The sequence below is a fragment of the Melanerpes formicivorus genome, unplaced genomic scaffold, assembly GCF_026170545.1.
Source record: "Melanerpes formicivorus ecotype bairdi unplaced genomic scaffold, bMelFor1.0.p_v2 SCAF_15, whole genome shotgun sequence".
Lineage (NCBI taxonomy): Eukaryota > Metazoa > Chordata > Aves > Piciformes > Picidae > Melanerpes > Melanerpes formicivorus.
Window position 1 is genome coordinate 9,342,902 of NW_027142367.1, and position 20,326 is coordinate 9,363,227.

General features: G+C 42.2%; 1 pseudogene; it reads right to left on the reverse strand.

The window, feature by feature from the left end:
• Positions 1–2,466: 2,466 nt before the first annotated feature.
• On the reverse strand, positions 2,467–19,291 carry LOC137445775 (beta-Ala-His dipeptidase-like; annotated as a pseudogene).
• Positions 19,292–20,326: the final 1,035 nt, after the last annotated feature.

Below are 20,326 nucleotides of genomic sequence, written 5' to 3' on the forward strand. Positions count from 1 at the left end.
AAGTGTATATATACACGTATGTATGTATACAGCTATACATACACAGCAACATATATGGATAAGCACAGGTGTGTGGATAAGCACTTATGAAATGTACAAATGATTTCTGGGGTGAATCCACCACTACCCTGGGCAGCCAGTGAGTTGGAATTGGAATGCTTGGCAACCCTTTCTGCAAATAAATTTTTCCTAATATCCAATCTAAATCTCTCCTGACACAACTGGAGGCCATTTACTCTCATCCTATCGCTTGCTACTTGGGCTACTTGGAAAAACAGACCAGCCCCCACCTCACTCCAACCTCCTTCCAGGGAGCTGTAGAGAGCTATAAGGTCTCCCCTCACTCTCCTTTTTTCCCAGGCTACACTACACCGGTTCCCTCAGCTAAGAGGACAACAGAACTGGCTGGTTTGGCTGTATGTGAATTAACTACATTACAGTAAAGGTTAAATTTTGAAATTTATAAAAGATAGATTGGAATTATGCAACTTGTCCTAGGTGCTTTTGATTTAATTACCACAGAATCACAGAATGTTAGAGGTTGGAAAGGACCTCCAGAGATCATCAAGTCCAACCCTCCTGCCAAAGCAGGATCACCTAGGGCAGGCCACACAGGAATGCACCCAGGAGACTCCACAGCCTCCCTGGGCAGCCTGTTCCAGAGCTTCACCACCCTCACCGTAAGGAGGTTTCTCCTCATGTTGAGGTGAAACCTTCTATGTTCATACTTGTACCTGTTGTTCCTTGTGCACCACCAAACAGAGATTGGCCCCCTCCACTTGACACCCACCCCTATCAATAGATAGACATTGATCACATCCCCTTTCAGTCTTCTCAAGACTAAACAGCCCCATGTGTCTCAGTCTCTCTTCATAGGGGAGGTGCTCAAGTCCCCTAATCATCTTCATGGCTCTCTATTGGACTCTTTGTAGCAGATCCCTGTCTCTCTTGAACTGGGGAGCCCAAAACTGGACACAGTATTCCAGGGGTCGTCTCACCAGGGTGGAGCAGAGGGGGAGAAGAACCTCCCTAGACCTGCTGGACACACTTTTTTTGATGCATCCCAGGATGCCATTGGCCCTCTTGGCCACAAAGGCACACTGCTGTCCCATGGAGAATTTGCTGTCCCATGGAGAATTTGCTGTCCACTAGGACTCCAAGGTCTTTCTCCATGGAGCTGCACTTCAGCAGGGCAACCCCTAACCTGTACTGCTGCCTGCTGTTATTCCTCCCCAGATGCAGAACCCTGCACTTGTCCTTATTGAACTTCATGAGGTCTGCCTTCACCCAACTTTCCAGCCTATCCAGACCTCTATCAATGTAAACTGATGCCTTTAAAGTAATTAACAACAAGCAGTTGTTGCTTGTGTGGAAAAACGCCCTTCTGATGACAGAATTTGGCCAGAATAGATGCTTACAAAAATCTTTCTTTACATTGTATAAAAAGAAAGTCATGTGAAAGAAACATCATGTATACTTCTTCAAACTGTGCTCACAGCACAGTAAAAGGAGATTTGGATTAAATGGGGGAAAAGGACAGAATGTCTAGTTACTGTTGCAGGTCCATTGACCTCAGTGATTGTTCTCATAAAAAGATGTTCATAGATAAGTCTTCACATCAAATTCAATAAGCTAATCATACTGCATTTCCTATTTACAGCATTCCATGAAGGACAGGGAGAAGATTAATTTGATCATGGATCTTTCTTAAGACAATTACATAATGAAATTTTGTATGTAGTTAAGAGGAAACTACAGTGCTGTGTATTGCTCTTATTCTGGAACTGGAATACGAGCAAGGCAACATGAATGTGATGAAACTACAAAGTAGGAATAAAGTAATTAATAAAAACAAATGTAACATTTCTCTCTGGTCTGAATTTAAAAACTGAAGTGTAACATATTCCACTCAGCAAAAGTGAATCATCTGTAAGGGTTGAGAGTATAGTGAGGGGAAACTAAAAATAATTTGAGAGTACTTGTAAGATTCTCAGCATGATTTGACTCAGAAGCTGTGCTAATATTCAGGCAACATGCAGAATAGTGTCTCACCATCACATCTCAGAGAATGAACACAAGTGGCAAGTTTAAGATAATTTGTATAGAATTACATGAGTCTTGTTCCCTGTAATATAAATATTCCTTTACATCCACTTATACTGAAACCCATCAAAATCTTACTTAACCATTAGCCTCCATACATTCAACTGCCATACTTTTAAATTGGATGCTGTGACAGGAGAGTGCCCATCTACATCATCTGCTTTCAGACCAGAGGCAAATTTCACTGGCAGTGAAATGAAAATTGCCCATGTGACATTTAAAGACTGAGTAGACAGCCCATGGAAACTGTGTATTGTTGGATAGATTGGGAATTTTGCTTTCCTCTTGGCAGAGCAACCAGTTTGCCAGGAACAGTAGTTGGGGGCTGTCCAATGCACAGCAAAGCTTCCCATCTGGCTATGCTTATTTGTGAGTACCAAGGGACTTTGGCTCCCCCCTTTCTTTGTAGAGCAAACAGACAAATAAAAGAAACCTGCGTGTTTTCTCATTCCAGGAGCGCTCCCCATCATTGGCTGCTCCAGTCAGAAGCATTATCACACTTTAGTCTGAAACATTCTGGCAACAGGAAATGTTGAAGCATCCCAAATACAGTCTGAATCTTCTCCAAAAACTGAAATAGAATGAATTCATTATTAAGTGAAATAAAGGTGCTTTCTTCTGCTACCATCTATCTGAGCAGATAGCCAATATTAAGAGCTCCTGAGTAGAAATTTTTCTGAGCGTGTAGCCAACTGATTTCAGGAATCAGCTCCACTCTACAAACCTCTGGCTTCATATCGGTATACTACCAAATTAAATGAGGTCTTTTGGCTACTCCTGTTAAATATATCCCAGTTCAGCAAAGTCTGTAATAAGATGTGGCTGAGTTCTATGAAAATCAATGAGCTTTATAGGGGTAAGTAGCTATAGCTACTGAACTGAAAATGTCTCCTGCTCTATGGATAAGCAGAAATCTCCTGCACACTTGCAGACACATTAAGAACTGGCGGGGGGGGAGGGAAGAAGGAAGATACCTGGTTTTATTGCCTTTCTTGCTGCTATATATAGTGGATCATTAACATCCGTGAGCCAGGGCTTCATACCCAAAAGCATAGACACTTTTCAGTTTGTTTGACTTTCCTTCTTGGAAAAATCACCCTCCAAGTGCTCCACCACCTGCAGGGAAAACTCATTGCAGTCAGAAAACATTCATCTTGCAACTGAAGCTTACACCCACATTCACACTTCTTGCTCTCAGAAACAAATAAATAGTAGAAACAATTGGTTTGCTGCTTTGGGTGTAAATTTGTGAGGTGGAAAAAGGGACTTTATTTTATGGAGTTTACACAGCAGAAGCCAAAGAAAAGGTTTGCCTCTTACCTGTTGTTTCACAACAGAAAGATCCATGTCTGGGACCCAATGGATTGAGAATTTGCCAGTGACTTTTGCTGGAATAACTGTTTCAAATCCTGGTTCATGAAAAGCTCCCTCACTCCTGTGAGTAGAGATTAAAGGGTAACGCCACAGGTGTAGAAGTATTTCTTCCTTCAAAGAAATAACACTGAAACCATAAGAGATGACACTGGAGCCATTCACAATCAACATAAGTTAATACCACAAACCAAGTTTTTCCATCCTAAGAATTTGTATTTGGAGACCCCTGTATTTTACAGATGTTTGATTTGCAATTTGAACCCGTGGCAATATCTTTTAGTTCTAAAAAATGCTACTTACATGATACTGACTCTTTCAGTCAACATTTGTTTCCCTTTAGAAACACTTGGTTGAGAACATCATTTTGCACACCACTGGAAAAGTGGAGCATTGTTTTAAAATATCTTGGAAATAATTTTTTTTCTAGTGCAAAGGCAAATCAGGACAACTTTTGATCTGACCATTTTGATCTCTGAACATCTTGCAGGAGAATTCCTGTGACAAGTTTAGCCAGACCTCTCACAGGTGGTACGAGGGAAGAAATTCTACCAATGAGCATTAAATAATGCAATAGGTAAGATGATAATGTTCAGTAACTAAGTTAATCTGTTTTTCTGGAGAAGATAAGAAGGGTGAAACATTAAAAAGAAAATATTTATTCTAAGGAAGGAAGAAGAACTATGTAAATTATAAATTGGTCTTCATGTGAAACCCCAGGGTGCTGCTCCTTTCCTTCTACTGCAGCTTTATGAGACGAGAGCTTTATGTATACATAAAATTTGCACCACTTCACCCTCATAGAGGCAAAGAATCAAAACTTTTACAGTGTAGTTCCATTATACTTCTGTATTACTGATTATTACTGTCTAGCTTAGACTAATTTGGGAATCTTTTTCATGGAAATAAAAGCATCCATGTTAAAGCTCATAGCAGTGTAATTATGTGAATGATAAAACCCCAAATCACCCCTTTCTCCCAGCTGCCACTCTTGTGTAGAGAGAGCTTTCTGAGCCAGCCCTTACCTGCTGGGGTTTTTTTGTTTAACTTGGGATATAATGTTTAAATGCTGGCAAAGAGCAGTTTATAGCTTTGGGTGTTTTTCTGGCATGCTCAGCAGACATCAAAATCTGAATTAAACAAATGAAAACTACCTGAAACACATCCACTGAAAGGTGCCTCCCAGTGGAGGATACCAGCTGAATACATCTTTCCTACTGTGCAACCTGTATGCATTGGTTTAATGCTTATTTTGTTTGACAAAACAAACCTGTTTGAAAGGCTAGGCATGGGGAAAGAGAAGGGGTAGTGCAAGGAAGGGAGAGCAATATTCTTAGTTTTGCATTATGTGTTTTCATCGATTATTCACTTTTCTGATCACTTTCTCCAGATGTCATAGCTTGCATTTTCAGCAGATTAATTTTATTTACCTTTTAATGCTCTGTGCTCCTTTATTTTGAGTTTGTCATTGACTGAAAATGCACATAAATGCTATGAATTGGTGATTTAAATTATTTTTGCTAATAATTTACACAGATTTTATGTTACCTTGGTGCCATAGAGGATTTTTTTCACAGCACAATTACTTTTATGTTCCTTTGGATCAAATTCAGTCAGTTCATACAATTTCCTCTCCTCCTCCATCAGGGCACTGATGCTATCATAGATTCCAGGGGTCTGAATACAACCTGTGGGAGCCACAAGGCTATCTGCAAAATAAGATAGAGATATCAGTACAAGTGGGATGTATTCTTCCATTTGTCAATCACACCACCTTTACCAAGTGAGTAAACTTAGCAAGTAAAAGTTGTTTGCATCCTTAAAGCTGTGGCACCTAACTAGCTGTGTTTTCATATTTATTGAGAAAACAACTGAGCTGCTGTTAGTGTGTAGTGTGTGGTGTGTTAGCGCAGCTGCTGACTTGAAAACATCATTCATCTGAGATACAAATCAGCATTACAATGTCAGGTTTCACTATACGTGTATCTATTCATGTTGCCAGTGATCCTTATATGCTTTTGACTGACATATGATTGACTTCTCCTTAACCTACACATATCTAAGGGCCTGGCATTACCAAGGACATTCCCCTCAGCTGCTGCTGCCACTATAGCAATGATGAGACTTGGAAACCTGGGACTTGCTTCAATTAGACTTGCCTTACTCAGGTCAATTAAACATGACACAGATCTTCATTAGGCTGATTTCTAGCCACTGCTGCCTAGTCACTCCTGAGCAATGATGTGTGTTATTACCCAGCAGAACTATCAAGTCTGTCATCAGCTCATGAATGATAGCTCCAGAAGTTCCATAGTGAAGGCCCTAATCACCACAGTTGACCCATGGCAAAAACACTGATGACATTTAGACAGACCCTACCTTATTCTTCTGCCAGTGTTTGTTTTCCAAAGCAAGTGGTGGCTTCAACTTTTTAAATAGAGCCACAAATTTATAGAAAACAATTATTTATAAAATGGAAAACAAAAATAATCTGCTTTGGTAAAGAGAAGACAGGGCTCCGTTGTTAACCATCAGAAAGAGAAATTCAGCGGTCTAGAGCACTTAAAGGCACTTGAGAGCAAGGGGGTTTCTCCATTTCTTCTTTTGCTTCAGTAAGATTGTAGAATAAATGTTGTAAATTAAACACTTGCCTATTGCTGTTTCTAATATTGCAGTAGAACATTTCAAGCTCTCTATCCTTTTTAGTTAATACAAAATCTTCATACCAAAGGCAAGAAAAAAAACCTTACTTGTTTTGCATTAAGAAAATATACACCCAACCTTAATTCCAGACTGCAACACATAATAATTTAGGGTGTCTTTTTTAGACTAGAGTAAACCAGGTTGGAAGAGACCTTCAAGATCATCGCATCCAACCTATCATCCAACACCACCTAATCAACTAAACCATGGCACCAAGCACCCCATCAAGTCTCCTCCTAAACACCTCCAGTAATGGCAACTCCACCACCTCCCCAGGCAGCCCATTCCAATAGGCAATCACTCTCTATGAAGAATTTCTTCCTAACATCCATTCTAAACCTCCCCTGGTGCAGCTTGAGACTGTGTCCTCTTATTCTGGTGCTGGTTGCCTGGGAGAAGAGACCAACCCCCACCTGGCTACAGCCTCCCTTCAGGTAGCTGTAGAGAGCAATAAGGTCTGCCCTAAGCCTCCTCTTCTCCAGGCTAAGCAGCCCCAGCTCCCTCAGCCTCTCCTCATAGGGTTTGTGCTCCAAGCCCCTCACTAGCTTTGTTGCCCTTCTCTGGACACATTCCAGCAACTCAACATCCTTCCTAAACTGAGGGGCCCAGAACTGGACACAGGACTCAAGGTGTGGCCTAACCAGTGCTGAGTACAGAATGACCTCCCTGCTCCTGCTGGCTACACTGTTCCTGATGCAGGCCAGGATGCATTGGCCTTCTTGGCTGCTTGGTCACACTGCAGGCTCATGAGCCCTGAATCATACAGCTTTAGAATAGAGAGAGGCATTTGGTTTATTCAATGGGTTCTTTTTCCAGACACATTGTTATAGTCAGATCTATCATAAACTATTTTCCTGCAATCAACTTATTTATTCTTCTCAAAACCTTGTTACAGCCAAGTGTCTGGTAGCAGCCAGAGATAATTTTGGATGTTTTAATAGTGTCATTGTTCTTAACCAAGACTTAGAAGAATTGAATCAAGGCTTCCAAGGCTCTTTTACTTAAAATGAAATTTCTTTCTTTTTCAGACGTAAAGGTTAATGCAGATTTTTCTTTAGTTCCTGAGTTCTTTGAGTTCCTTTATGCTTCATCAGGAAGTCTCCAGATGAAAAATTTCTGCTTTTCATTTCACAGTAGTTCATGATGGCTGCTAAATATACTACAGTGGGATGTTACTTGCTTCTACCATCATTACAACATTTTTGTATGCCTTTTAAATCCAGGGACCCAGCTAAATTCAGTCCCCTTAGGCAGATATATTGCAGTAAGCAGTATATGCTGCACAAAAGCAGAGCAGAAGAATTGGGTTTAGAGAATAGGGTGTGTAGGAACAATGATGAAATAGAAGAGATTTGATGTGCAGACTGGGTGATAAGACTGAGAGAGTGTCAGAAGAATAATGGGATAGGAAAGGGATCAAGGGGAGAGAGCTAAGTGAAGAAGTGGTGATTGAAAAGAAGTTCATTGAAGTAAATAAGACAAACTGAACTGAAATGAGGAGGGAAATCTGTAATATCCAAAAAAAGACACAAAAGAAAGTTCTGTATTTGCTCTCAGTCATACTCTGCATGCAAGTGTAGTTGTGATTACAGGTACATCACTGCTCTCTGGCCAGGGGCCAATGAAGGAGCCTGTCTTTTGCCTCCACAAAGGCAGCATTGCCCTGACTCCCATATGAAGGGGCAGGATTCTTGTTGCTAAGCCAGAGGTTGTCTGAAATCACAATATAAACATCAGATAAAACCCACTGGTTTTCTTCTTCAAGTAACTTTTCTAGCCCCGAGGACCCTGCATCTTGCATGCCTTCAGTTACAAACTTGAAGTGCACTGGCATAGCCTAAATGAACCTTAGAGAAGCCTTGGTAAGGAACAAATATTTTCAAAATAAAACCATATTTAAATGCAGAAGCAGACTGCAGTACATATTGTGTAAGGAAAAGAGGGACATAGGATATATAGCTTGCTTCAGTAGAAAGGGCAGTGATAAATGGGCACATATAGTTTCCCAGAAAAAAATTGGTTTTCCATGTGTTTTTACCTACATTTCATTTTTGAAGGAGAATAAGTGATATCTTTTTTACCTTCTTGTGTTTTCAGAAGCCTTGCTGGACTGTCTCATTGAATGGGCTTTCTCTCAGTGCTAGTAAATATTCTAATTGCTTGGGAAATTCTGACTGTGTAATAACAGTGGCATTTTCACAGAAAATTTCCTGCTTCTTTTATTTCCACTGTTAGTACCCATGTGGGAACCACTGGCAGAAATCCACTACTTGTATTTCCCAACACGTTACCTATCACCAGAGTTACTCACGTGGTGGTAAAACTGCTGCTAGTGATTCTACTATAATTGCCCTTTTACCCCCAGTAAAGTCATTTGCCTGCTAGTTCATAAGGCTGCATTTCCAAGGGTAATACAGAGAAGTTTTAGTATGGAATAGTGTGAGTTACAAATTCTGGCATGTCCCATGGGAAAAATAAATTTGAGCTTGGTTTCCCATTCCAATTCATTTTGTCATTAAAGGTTTTAAGATGTTTCCTCTTCGGATTCAATGCTCAGGTTAAACACAGGAACAAATGCATACAATCCAATGAACTTGTGTTACACATGCAGTCACCAACGGTTCATCGAATGACCACAAAAATTTAGAAACAAACTGTTCATGAATATTTTTTGATGGCCTGTGCACTTTTCTAGGGAAAGGCTTTCAAATTGCAAAGACTTCTGCTTGCTTCTTTGTTAAAATGCCAAGAAAAGCTATTAGTGATTTTTAAAAATGGAAAGATGCACTTAAAACAGCTAATCCCTAGGCACTAATGCTTACTAGCACTTAAGAGACATCAGTTCCATACTACTGATGCAAGAAAAACCTCCATTTTCCAGAAGGTTGCAAAAGGACATAGGTCCAGACTTAATTAATGCTCATAGTGTACCATAGTGTCATAAAAGAGGCACAAAATCGATTCTCAGCCATTTAACAAAACATGCTGTGCAAATTCACCTTAAAGGATACTTGCTAACCAAGTTACAAGTGTTGGTTTATGCTTTGCCATAGCCCAAAACTATTAAACATGCAGACTGATTTGAAGTCAAGGGACTTGAACATCTCTCCTGTGAAGAAAGACTGAGAGAACTGAGACTGTTAAGCCTGGAGAAGAGAAGGCTGAGAGGGATCTTATTAATGTCTATAAATATCTGAGGCATGGGTGTCAAGAGGAAAGAGCAGGCTCTTTTCAGTGGCACCCAGTAATGAACAAGGAATAATGGATATGAGCTAGAACACAGGGAGTTCCACCTAAACATGAGGAGAAAGTGCTTTATTGTGAGGGTGATGGAGCACTGGAACAGGCTGCCCAGAGAGGTTATGAAGTCTCCTTCTCTGTAGACTTTGAAAGCTAACCTAGATATGTTCCTGTGTGACCTGCCCTAGGTGATCCTGCTTTGGCAGTGGGGTGGGACCTGATGATTTCTGGAGGTCCTTTGCAAGCCCCAACATTCTGTGATTCTGGGTTGAATATTATAATAATTGGGCAAAAGGTTGACTATTAGAATAGAATAGACCAGACCAGGTTGGAAGAGACCTTCAAGATCATCGCGTCCAACCTATCATCCAACACCACCTAATCAACTAAACCATGCAACCAAGCACCCTATCAAGTCTCCTCCTGAACACCTCCAGTAGAGATACGTCAGTCTCTAAGTGAGCATATTTGTACTTGTTTAGTGCAGACATTCAATGAATTTGATTTGGTAAGACCAATACCTCGTTGAAAGAACAGCCGTTACACACAAGCATTTGCATATACTCCTTTTCTTCATACATACACACAAACTGAAGGTAACTTGTAGGTGGAAAAAAACAAAGATCAGCAGAATGTTCAGAAGAGATGAATCTTCATGACCAATCTGTGATGGTTGCTAATTCACCATTTTTAAATGCTCTCAAGAGAATAGGGTATCAAAGCTGGTTATATATAGCTAATATATACTGAATGCTTTCCCCAGTGTGTATTCCTCTGCAGGGAATTGTCAGCAGTAGCATATTTACGTTGCATACAGACTGTCCAAAACAGAAATGCTTAAGGACAGATTCTTACTGGGGTGGGATTAATGCCCTGGATACAACATGAGAAATAAGCTAATAATTCTAAATATATGTGGTTTACTGGGACAGAGACATCTAACTCATAGGAACGTAAATGCATTCCTCCAGAAATATAACAATAATAGAAACAAAAGTGATAATATAGTCCTCATTGATACTTACTAATTTCAAGGCTCTAAATCTTTCCACTGCATTTATCCAAGCTAGGACAGGTCCTTTATTATCTCTTGCTCCACACCTAAAGAGATTCCCTTAAAAACAAAAGAGGAAAGTTTTCGAGCAATCTTTGAAGCTTCCCTCAATGGAATCAGTAAGGTTGTTTGGAACCAGTCCCAGCTGATGGAAAAGGGCAACTTAATGGTTAGATGGCACAGGTCTGGGAATTAGGATTTCTGGGCTCTTGGGGGTCTTACTCATCCACTGACCCTCTGCCCATCCATTTTGTTCCTTCAGTAAATGGAGCTTTTCCTGCTCTGCTGGGTGTATTGGAAAGAGGATTACATTAAGGGAGACAAAGATTTCTCAGAAATTCACTCTTCACAGTATCACAGTATCACCCAGGTTGGAAAGGACCTCGAGGATCATCGAGTCCAACCTATCAACACAGACCCCATGACTAGACCATGGCACCAACTGCCACGTCCAGTCTCCTCTTGAACGCCTCCAGGGTTGATGACTCAACCAACTCCATGGGCAACCCGTTCCAATGATGAATGACTCGCTCGGTGAAGAACTTCCTCCTCACCTCGAGTCTAAACCTCCCCTGGCGCAGCTTGAGACTGTGTCCCCTTGTTCTGGTGCTGGTTGCCTGGGAGAAGAGGCCAGCCCCTTCCTGGCTACAACCACCTTTCAGGTAGTTGTAGAGGGCAATGAGGTCACCCCTGAGCCTCCTCTTCTCCAGGCTAAACAATCCCAGCTCCCTCAGCCTCTCCTCATAGGGCTTGTGCTCAAGGCCTCTCCCCAGCCTTGTTGCCCTTCTCTGGACACGTTCAAGTGTTTTGATGTCCTTCTTAAACTGAGGGGCCCAGAACTGGACACAGGACTCAAGGTGTGGCCTAACCAATGCAGAGTACAGGGGCACAATGACCTCCCTGCTCCTGCTGGCCACACTATTCCTAATGCAGGCCAGGATGCCATTGGCCCTCCTGGCCACCTGGGCACACTGCTGGCTCATATTCAGGTGGCTGTCGATCAGCACCCCCAGGTCCCTCTCAGTTTGGCAGCTCTCCAGCCACTCCGACCCCAGCCTGTAGCTCTGCACGGGATTGCCGTAGCCAAAGTGCAGCACTCGGCACTTGGACTTGTTGAATGCCATCCCATTGGACTCTGCCCATCTGTCCAGTCGGTCGAGGTCCCTCTGCAGAGCCTTTCTACCCTCTGACTAACATCTGCCCCTAACTTTGTGTCATCTGCAAACTTGCTGATGACTGACTCTACCCCCTCATCCACATCGTCGATGAATATGTTGAAGAGGACAGGGCCCAGCACTGATCCCTGGGGGACACCACTGGTGACTGGCCGCCAGCTGGATGTGGCACCGTTCACCACCACTCTGGGCCTGGCCCTCCAGCCAGTTCCTAACCCAGCACAGAGTGTAATGGTCCAAGCCACAGGCTGACAGCTTAGCCAGCAGTGTGCTGTGGGGGACAGGGTCAAAGGCCTTGCTGAAGTCCAGGTAGACCACATCCACAGGCCTCCCCACATCCACCAGACAGGTCACCTGATCATAGAAAGAGATCAGGTTGGAGAGGCAGGATCTGCCCTTCCTAAATCCATGTTGGCTGGACCTGAGCCCTTGGCCATCCTTCAGGTGCGCAGTTATTGCTGCCAGGATAATCTGCTCCATCACTTTCCCTGGCACTGAGGTCAGGCTGACTGGCCTGTAGTTTCCAGGTTCCTCCATCCGACCCTTCTTGTGGATGGGGACCACATTGGCCTATTGCTTTCCAACAATCATTAACAAAATGGCATGAAGCTTTTGTCAGAAGCTCCCAGAACCCAAGGTGACTCCCAAAACTCAAGATAACTGGCCCTTTCTGTCCAGCAACATTTTCTTTTTAAAAGCTACCTCACTCATACAGAGAATTTTGGTGACAAATGATGCATTAACTGTCGTGCTTCATTACTCAGAAGAATGTAAAAAGAAGCCCTGGTTAAAAAAAAAAAGAATTTTAAGAAAATCAAACATTTTACACTTGCAAACTGCTTCCCTTCAGTTAAAAGCAGCAAACTGTCCTTGCCGTGCAGAGAACTTCTATTTGTAATTGGATTCTCTGTGTGGTCTCTCCAGTCTGTTCTCAGACAGTCTGAGAAGGGGCTGATTTAAGCAGGTATCATGTAGCTGTAGGATTATTGATGATTTGTTACCTATCTGTGAGGACTGAAGAAGAACAAGACTTAATCACTTTTGGGACTATAGCACAGGTGTAAGAAATTTTGAAATGCTCAGCCAATGACTGTTTAGGTAAGTTTTTTTTGCTAGAATGGAAAAGTACTGCCAGAAGTGTGCTTGCTTTATGCTGTGGTAGAAAAATATATATATAGACTGTGTGTTCTAACAAAAAAGTGGATCCGCCCATTTCTCTGAGCTATCTACGCTGTCCAGCCCCTCCTTAGACCCTGTGAGGGTCCATGCCACAGTATACCACACCTAGCTACCAAAATGGCAGTATCTCATAACATACATATGCATATACATTGTACTGAGTGTAATAAGTAGACTACATGTGCAAATTGGATGTTTTAAATGCAGGGATTGGACAAGTACCTGATGTGACCCCAAAGGCTCCCAGCGCTGCAAGTCTGTCTGCTGCCAATGCCATCATTTGTGTAACTTCTTTCCTTAGATCTGGTTAAGTAGAATCACCTTCCACAGCCACCCACTCCTCAAGATCCTGTGCAGGAAGGAAAGAAGTGCAGTTTAACCACTCAGAATGCTGTGGTGTTTGGCCATTGAATGCAAGTGTCACATTAAAGGGTTTCATTTATTTCCAGGTGCTTGTTGGCTCAGTAGAGCTTCTGTCCGGACACACTCAGATGATGATGTGAGCTTCTGGTTTGTTGAAGTCCACACAAATCCCCCTCTCACCTGAAAAGTCTTGAGCACAGACTGTGCTTGCAGCCTTGCTTTTTGAAGCATATGTGGCACACCTGATGCCAGACCTGGAAACTTGTCTATTACCTTATTGGCAAACACTCATCTGGCACATAGAGCACCAGGGGCACCAGTTCTGTGCTCAGCATTTCACTGCAATGAAATGCTTACCTCAATGAATCACCTTGATGTACATCAATGTACTGAAAGATCTCTGTCTCAAACACTGAAGGATGATGAGGACATTACTGCCTTAAAGACAAGGCTGAGATGGACACTGTCTGAAAGTTAAGGATTAAATTCACATTTTAGAGGTATCCTGAAACATGCAAGTCTTCAAGTGCTAGAAAGCATAAACAATTGCAAAGTGCTGAGCCTATTTAAGTCTCATTTAAGTTCCTCAAGCCAGGAGAAGGTATACTTGAATTATCATTCAGTCAACTCAGTCAAGTTTCTGAAAGAAAAATAAAAGGAAAAAAAAATCCCCAAAGAGTGAATAGTTTTACTGCTTAAAAGAAAATTAGGGGAAACATTTTCTAAAGAAATAAAACCTCAAATTGTATATTCTGGGCAGACAACCCCAGGGAAAGACCCGCAGACACTGACAGACACCAGCGGCTCAGGGGACTCCTCTTTTTCATTGCCAGAATGAAGGAGAAAAATTGATTCACTGACACACACTGTGTATTTTACATGAATGAGGGAGAACAATTGTGACACCACAGAGTATTAGACAACAAATAGCTTTTGTGGTTGAATGAGAACTGCGTCAATACCAAAATATCTGGTAGGTGCAGGAGTCATTTAGTACTTGCAAATCTTTGTCTTGTTTAAGACAAGTAAAGATATGAAGATCATAAGATTTTCAAGGTTTTGGGCTTTTTTTCCCCTTCTTTCAGTTTTCCTTTCATGCTTACTTAAAGCTATTGTTGTAGTTCCCTGAATCAGTGTTAGCGGAACAACATTTGGATGGCTAAATGCTTGGCTGGGCTAAATTCAGAATAACTGCTGTATCAAGCTGCGTGATGGGATGGACTCCAAGGTCAAAACCCAACACTTTGGTAACAGAATGTTCAGTTGCAGCTCCATCCATAATTCCTTAACTTTGATGCATTGCTAAGGTGATAGGCTATGGCAATATTAATAATTTCAATTATATTTCTCTGACAGAGAAGGAAGATTGAAAACCCAAGCATAATGAACAAGAGGGAAACATTGTTCATTTCATCTGGAGATCCTGGCTGCATGAATAATGGGCCCCATTTCCCAACCTTCTATCCATAGGTTCTATCCATATTGCCTGTGACACAGGTCACACTCTGATATAAAGCTTTGAGAATGCATGTGACATCCCAGTGTCCATAAGAGCAGATTAAGTGGGGAGAAACACCTCTCTCAATGTACTGGCTGCTGGCCACACTGGGGTGCTGATGCATCCCAAGATATGGTTGGCCTTCTGGGCTACATAAGTGCACTGCCAGCTCATGCTGAGCTTCTCATCTCTCAGTTCTACCAAGTTCTTCTCTTCAGGGCTGCTCTCAACCCACTCTGTACCCAGTTTATATTTGTGCCTGGGATTGGCCCAATCCAGGTGTAGGACCTTGTACTGGCCCATTCTATGAATCTATGTGTATAGCAGTAGGAGCTAATTTACAAAAGCAATGGTAAGCCCCTTTGAAAAGAACATTCCCTCTCAGCAATCACCATCAAATAAGGTAACTAAGAGGGTTATTGGTTAACTTCCTTTAACAACATTCACTGATAAATGACCTATCTTCAGTAGAAGCAGGCAATCAAGCCTCAGTTGTCTCTCCAGCTTACTAGGCCAGACCCTTGGAGAAGGAAGATGACTCTTCATGTAGCAGTCCCCAAGCACAGCTTTAACCACTGTTGTAATGACCAGGACCTGCAGAGATCCAGATACCTGCAGGGGGATGGACACCTGCTCACAGAGCCAGACTGCATTTGAACATGATGAAAGAAATGCCATCAAGTCCAAAAACCTGTGTAACACCACTAAAAACCTTGGGTGGAAACCATAGGTATGATCTGGCATTTGCTGGCAGGTGACACTACGATATCAAGTGCTGTTTCCAGTGGTCAGCTCTAAAAAGTGTCACAATATGAGCTGCTTTAGGATGTTTTGGAGAATGGCAATGACTGGTCTTGCCCTTGTTCAAGCTGACCCCTTAGAGAAAAAAGTGAGACCCTCTTTATCAGTTCTGCTTTGCTGTTGTACAGATAAAAAGCAGTACTTACCTCTTCGTGCTCCTGGTTTTGTAGCTGTCTTTAAAGTGGTTGATGAGGGCTTGGACTGGCAAGATCTCCTCTTTCTCCTGCAGAAGAGATATTTTTTTTCTCTGTTCATTCACAGGTTCAGCAGTTATGAAGGGTTACTTTTAAGTTAAAGATTAACTTTTGGTTTAGATGCTAAAGTCTGTTTCTCTATCATATAACAATTCCAGCAACATATCCAAAGCACTACCACATCAAGCCATGAGAAATTTTTTCATGTCCACTTCCTCCTCCTCTTCTCCCTGCAAGTCCTGGATCCTAGCAGGAATCCTAGCAGCACAAAGCACTTCAGTGTTGCTGATAGTGTTGCTGCTTTACAGTAGTATTTTGGAGGACTTGGATAGAAAAAAGTTGCTTTTGTTTGTTGCCTTGATTTGAAAACCAGAAAATAAAAGTATATATTTCTGTTAATGAGAAAGATTTCTCCCAGGAAGTATCAGCAGCAGACATCAACATCTAAGTGCATTGTATTCACTCGGATGTGGATAGCTTCACCACATCTTCTTGCTGCCAATTCTTCCACACCACCAGGCCTCTGAACCTGCAGCACATTTTAGGAGCTTGTGTTTGGTACAAGTTTCTGTCCTTATCGTCCTCTGTCTATTCCAAAAGAACCACTGTTCACACAACCAGGTTGCATAAGAAGCATCAGTCTTCAGAGAGCAAGGTCCTGCCTCAGAGCCTTACAAAGGCCTTTTCTTCACAGTATCACAGTATCACTTAGGTTGGAAAGGACCTCGAGGATCATCGAGTCCAACCTATCAACACAGACCCCATGACTAGACCATGGCACCAACTGCCACATCCAATCTCCTCTTGAGCACCTCCAGGGTCGATGACTCAACCACCTCCCTGGGCAACCCATTCCAATGACGAATGACTCGCTCAGTGAAGAACTTCCTCCTCACCTCGAGTCTAAACCTCCCCTGGCGCAGCTTGAGACTGTGTCCTCTTGTTCTGGTGCTGGTTGCCTGGGAGAAGAGGCCAACCCCTTCCTGGCTACAACCACCTTTCAGGTAGTTGTAGAGGGCAATGAGGTCACTCCTGAGCCTCCTCTTCTCCAGGCTAAACAATCCCAGCTCCCTCAGCCTCTCCTCATGGGGCTTGTGCTCAAGGCCTCTTCCCAGCCTTGTTGCCCTTCTCTGGACACGTTCAAGTGTTTCAATGTCCTTCTTAAACTGAGGGGCCCAGAACTGGACACAGTAATTTGATTAATATATAAAAAGTCATTTACAAATTAAATGCAAAAGTTGGGGAGAAATTACAGGTTTCTTTGTATTTATTTAAAATAATTCTGTTTTAACATTAATTCATCCTTCCTTTATCCTCATTCCAAATATTTCACAGTGGCATTATTCTCGAATTAGAACAGCATGAGTGAGGTTAGAAATAGGTCTACTAAATTATTCATTCAACTACATGTTTATCACATTTTCCCACAATAATATAGTTTCTCAGTAGTGTAAGTAGCAATGCTTCCTTTGTAGCTTGCTATTTCATTACTAATTGCTCCTTAATCTATAGCCTATAACTTGGAACAAGGTTTAGAGTCCACATTTTAAGAGGTTTCAATTTTTATGGTCATTATTCCATTTGTGGGGTATCATAAACACGGCCAGCATTGTTTAGAAGCGTTTATAAATGCAAGCAGCTTTATCCCCTTAATAAAAACAACTACTCTTTGATAGTAGCTCATTAAGTACAAGAAATTAAAGAACCAACTTTAATAGTTTGGCTGTCTGCTGGTATGGACAACACTTTGGAATACACTAAGTATCTAAGCATGAGGAAATAGATTAATTACAGAAAAATAAGAGCAGAATGAAAATAGCAGGATAAAGAAGAAGAAGAAGAAGGGCAGGGGTGGGGGGAGGAGGGAGTGAGAAAAGCATCAATATCTTTTGTTTCTCTTGTCCTTTAAAAGTGTAAGCAATCTTTGAGCTTGTGTTTCTATCACTACTACAGGGCTGCATCCTCAGTTACAAAGTGATGGTACAAGGAAGAGTAACTTACTATCATTGGCACTTCAGCAGAATGAGCATTCCTTGGTACATAAAAAGTGTATTTTAAATAATTACAATATTAAGTTTGAGTGACTATATAAGGAATATGCTGTTAGGAGCAGTATTTCATTGACAGAGAAATGATATGATGGTTTCCAGCACTACCTGTCACTCTATAAACAGCTACTTTTAGAGCTCCAGCTGGCAATTTTTCATGTTTTGAAGGCATATTGCAGGGAAATGGGAATGATATTATAATGTCCTAATCCATGGAACCTGGTTATTATTGCAGTTTACCATAATTTCCCAATATACAGCCTTCACAGAACTGAAGTTATTTGCCACTTTTAGAAGCATAAGTGTGGCATGGAGAGGATTCTTCAAGCAATTCCCTAGATAGCTCTCCCTTACAAGGATAACTACTTCTGCATCCTGTGCAGCAGCAAGTCCTACCACCTCCTCACTCCTTCCCGCTTCACCCTTCAGTTTGAGAGGTATTTACCAGACATCACCTTTCAAAATAATAACTGATGCCAAAACTTTGAACCACAAGTCAAGCAATATTGCCCACTGTATGAGCTTATCAGCGGAGCAAGATTGCACTGGTAGAGATACAAAGACCCTTGGGACACTGAATGAGCAGTTGTTACCTGAACATTGACAGCTGCACTTGGGTATGTTAGAGGAAGGAGGTTAATTTAAAACCATACCCAGGCAAAAGATCACACAGCACTTCACAAGGACTGGAGGCGACAGGTTGTCCTCTCTATGGAACAATGATGCTCAGCACCTTCCAGGAGCAGGGCCACAAAGATTTGAGATACTCTGTAAAGGAAGAACAGTATTGCGAAGCCATCTTGCCACCTAATTCATCCAACTCTCTTTACACAGAGCCCAAAGAATACAGGCATTAAGTGATACACCCTGGATATGAACAAATATGTTGTTCTCGTCTGGTGCCTTTTCTACCACACTGCACTGAGAGCTGAGAGAGGAGACTTGCCTATTTTTCCACAAGCAAGACTATAAATTCATTTTACTTACTCATTAAGCAAAAATATTTTCAGATATTAATCACACAGTAGAGATGGCAGGAAGTTATTCCCATCTTGATACAGAATCACAGAATGGTTTGTGTTGGAAGGGACCTTAAAGATCATCCAGTTCCAACACCTCTGCCAGGGGCAGGAGCACCTTCCACTAGACCAGGTTTCTGAAATTCCTGTCCTGCTTGGCTTTGAACACTTCCAGGGAAGAAGCATCCACAACTTTTCTATTCCAATGCCTCACCACCCTCATGATGAAGAATTTCTTCCTAATATCTTATCTAAAGCTACCTATTTTCAGTTTGAAAAGCATTATCCCTTGTCTTATTGCTATACATCCTGATAAAGAGTCCCTCACCATTTTTTATGCAGGCCCACTTTAGCTACTGGAATGCTGCTATAAGACCTTCCTGGAGCCTTCTTTGGACTAATCACCCCCATCTCTCTCAGCCTGTCCTCACACGAGAGGTGCTCCAGCCCCTGATCATCTTCATGGCCCTCTTGTGGACCTGTTTCCATGTGTTTCTCATGGTGAGAGCCCCAGTACTGAACACAGTACTCCAGATGGCGCATCACAAAAGCAGAAGAGAGGGTAGCATCACCTGCTTTGACCTGATGGCCATTCTGTTGATGCAGCCCAGAATGTGATTGGCTTTCTCAGCTGTGAGTGCACATTCCTGGCTCATTTCCAACTTATCATCCACTAACACCCTCAATCAAGTCTTTCTCCTCAGGGCTGCTCTCAGTTCACTCATCACCTGGCTTGTATTTATGCTTCGGATTGCCTCTCATGTGCAGGACCTTGCACTTGGCCTTGTTGAACTTCAGGAGGTTCACATGGACCCACCCCTTAAGCCTGTCCAGGTCTCTGTGGATACCATCCCTCCCCTACGGCATGTCAGCCACACCACACAGCTTGGTGTCATCAGCAAACTTGCTGAGGGTGCATTTGCTGCTACTGTCCACGTCACCAAAGATGTTAAACAGCACTGGTCCTAATATCTATCCCTGAGGAAGACTTCAGACAGCCTTGTTCATCCAAACAGCAACATTCCCTGAAGGGTGATTAATGCTCTCTGTGCTTATAAAGTTTTATTCAGCTGAAAACTCACTTTCATTCCCAAATAGAACATCAGAGACTAGCTTCGAGTTCACGGGGTGAAGATGACACTAACCATGTAGATCTTTGTTTATGTAGTGTTTCATGCTGCCTCCTCCCAAATTTCTGCAGGGGCCAGGAGATAGAAGAGGCAGGAGTCACTGAGGTGGTGCTGTACATGGTGTCCCTCAAGGCATGCATCTGGAACAGAACAAAGTTAATTCAGATTGACACTTCACTGACTTCTGCATCTCAGCTCAGTGTCCCAGGAGCAACAGGCTCTGAAGAAAGGTTTGAGTATTTTTCCATTGCAGCCCTCCTGCCATGAACTGGGAGAAAGCCCAGGTAAGCAGAGAGGTTCTTCTGTTGACAAATGCAAGTTACTGTCATATAGCTTAAAATAAAACTAAAAATTGAAAGGAGCCCACTGTTTATACTTACATGAATACACACACACATATAAATTACATATACACACAGGGAGCACTGTTGCATCTCATGGTGACAGA